The following is a 3,497-nucleotide window of genomic DNA, read 5'->3' on the forward strand; positions in this document are numbered from 1 at the left end:
GGACTCAATGATGAAATCCCCTGGGGTCAAGTAACCTGATTGGCTATTCACAGCTCAATACAAAGTACCACTACCCTCGGAATACACAAGTGTCTGTCACCTACTTTTCATGAAGTCACCCATATAACTATGTATACATTGAGAACTTGCTAAATACCTAGTAGCCCTGGGTCTACTTAAGTTGTAAGCCTCTACAAAAAACCATAGTGTATCATTTATTAAGTAAATGAAAAAAAGGCTTGTATCATTTTCGAATTGCAGCCTATAATAATGGGAGTAATCTCATGTCCGACCACTCCCTTCACATTATCCAATGATACGCGAGAGAGATTTCTTCCTCTCGCGCATGTGCGATACCATACAACTACCGCGCATGCGCGTCCTTCTGATCACTGTGGTAGAAGCAGTTGCGCATGCGCGGCCCAATCGAACTACCGCGCATGCGCGTCCATCCGAACGCTACAGCTTAAGCAGTCGCACATGAGCCCATGAGACTCAGAAACAATTTACAAAACGCCAATATCTCCGGACAGCGGAATACCCTTATTAGGCCCTTCCGTCTATCAATTTACCAAGTTAGTTAACAAACGAGGGTGGCAAACACTATAAATACTGCCCTTAGGACGCTCTACTGCATTCACTGCGGAGCCGCGTTCGGGGGAAGAAGGACGTTACGACTGCTGTAACTCGTGAGTAAAATGTCCTCAAAAAGAAGTGACCATTGTGGTGCACCAGCCTGTAAGTAGTTACAACTGTTATACTATATATCATTTACAGGAGCCATTGGGCCAGAACTACCCCCAACGTTTGGAGGCTAATGAGGCACTGTACCAAGACCAAGAAGTATGCCTTTATTTTCCCTCTATGACTTATTTTTTCCACTCTATTAAGTTATGTCCTAAAGGCACAAGGAATCTAATGCTCTAGAGTGTGTGTTTCATGTTTTGTGTATGTTTGTACTGTATTTTGTCCTCTTTTTTACAGGGTCACCTGCACAAGTAGCATGACATATTTTTGTCTAGTGACCCAACACCAATGATTCATTTGTTACAGGTCACTGCACCATGTACGAGTTTGAGGAGTGGAGTGCTACATTTGTGGTCTTCTTTTTCCTTTTTTAGGTTGTTTGCATATTGGCAAAGAATTTCATTACATTTGTAGGCACATTATAGTACTACATCTCCACTCTTTTGTAAATACACTTTTTTACTTAAGAAAACGTGAGTAAGGTGGGGTGTGGTGCACCCTGTCCTGAAGAAGGAGTTGATCTCCGAAACATGTTGACGCACCCAAGAGGCGATGTGCTTAATTACACATAATCACCTCAATCTGCACCATTTTTTAACAGTACCAGTCCGGGGGCTCATTAAAATAGTTCTGACCTACCCCACGAGCCAGGTACTTTTTTAACATTCACCGACTCACACTACCCCACTACATACCCACACCGAACCCTCACATGCACCACTCAAAGTCTGCATTACCAGTGCTCCTGCGTAGTGGTAGGTCGTAGCACGCCGCATCCCGTAGAGGGGTGCGAAGACCCCAATGATGAAGCATGACACCAAGGGTCCTTTTGGTGTGTGAGGGGTATTTTAAAAACACAATGTGCTCCCCACCACAGTAGGGAACACATTCACCCTATTGGTGGATTCTTACTGTTTATTTATATTACCTGGGAGGAGGAATCCACCCATATCTCTCTCTCCCCCCCTTGTTATTTAACGTAATCAGCCATATATCAAAATCGTTTCCCCAGAGAACATTACATGCCTCAATTCTACCCCCCAAAATGCACATCTCCGGCTCACGGACAACCATCTCAAACTCAACGCTGCCCAAACTTCATTCCTTCTCATCTCACTGTCGGATAACATCCCCAAGATCTATATCTTTTAAAACATCTTACAGCCCTCAACTGCTCTCCTCACATCCGAGATTCTGCTCGATCATTGGGTATCACATTAGACAAACATCTAAATATGCAGGATCACATTTGTGCAGTCACCAAAGGAGCAAATTACCAGCTGAGCCTTCTGTGAAACTGAAACTTCCACATGAAGACCTAAAACAAGCGGTCCAAGCTCTTGTATTACCCAGACTGGATTATGGTAGTGCCACACTATGTGGCTAACCTCGATACAAGTTGGCCCCTCCCTCAATGCGGCAGCCCGGCTTTTCTCCAGAACAAAAAGAAATGCACACATCTCCCCGGCCCTAAAATCCCTGAACTGGCTACTGTATGAAGTAAGAATTAAACAAAAAAATAGCATGCATGGCTCATAAAGCACTACACTTCAATAGTCCCAGATATCTTGCTCAAAAGCTAGAAAAATCAGGGGGCTGCAGACCCTCGTGAAATGCGCACACCCTCTTCTGAAACCCCAACAAACCCAGAAAAACAGAACAGGCACCAGAGCATTCTTGGTTGTCACACCTAAGATATGGACCTTTGTCTTATCTCATCTACCGCCTCCTTCAAAAAATAAGCAAAATCTTTTCTGCTGAGTAAGTTTTTACCCTAAGACAATATATCTGTGCTTATTGAAATGTAAACATACTAACTATTCTTTATGATGCTTGACCATCTTCTTGACGACTATTTTTGAGATCAAGCTTTTTACTCTAATTACGTTCATTGCTATGTTTGTTATTCACTCATATGTCTATTCTACCAGACCAATGGATACCCTGTCTCTCGCCATGTAAAGCGCTCTTATACCCACTATGGTCATGTTTGCGCTATACAAAACTTTATAAATAAAAAATAAATAAATATATAAATAAAAAATAGATATCAAATAGATATTCCATGCACACTGTCAATTTAAATGCCTTTACACATGCCTCCTTCTCCTCCGTTGTGGATGGTGTAACCCCATCCATGTGGAAGATTCAGCACTGACTTTGGGCAATTTAGAAATGTGAATGATTAGTGAAGTTTCATGAAACCGTGATATCATTGACCCTAAGGTCCTGGATTCCCTTCCAAGCATGTTAGGAAGACATGTATGTGACCACTGACTGTTTCCAGGATAATCAGTAGGAGGAAACATTACTATCGCCTGACATTTCATTTGGCAAAAATGTATTTCCTTGCACCAAAGACGATTCTCCAACAATGGAGACACCACTTTGAGAGAGAAACATCCGCATATATAGCAGCAAAAGCAGCAAAATGTGGTAGCCTTTCCATCACCAGCTCAGATGGAAACTGCTCCAGCAAAACACTGAATCAGGCAGCATCACTGTTTTATCTACATTCTGATCCCTACAGTTTAAATTGTATTCTTGCCCCTTATGAGAAGTGAGCTTGCTTCGATAGCCTTTTTGCACAGTGGAGGACTCTTCTGAGTCCGTTTCTTCTGAAGTGTTAAAATTGCCGAAGGCCGGAGACTCAGAGTCATCATTGAGCGAGTAAAACGTATCCCCCTCGGGGGATCCATGCATCGTCATCTCCTGGCGCTGTGGGATTTGTTTGGGGTCACAATCTAGAG

The sequence above is a fragment of the Lissotriton vulgaris genome, chromosome 8, assembly GCF_964263255.1.
Source record: "Lissotriton vulgaris chromosome 8, aLisVul1.2, whole genome shotgun sequence".
Lineage (NCBI taxonomy): Eukaryota > Metazoa > Chordata > Amphibia > Caudata > Salamandridae > Lissotriton > Lissotriton vulgaris.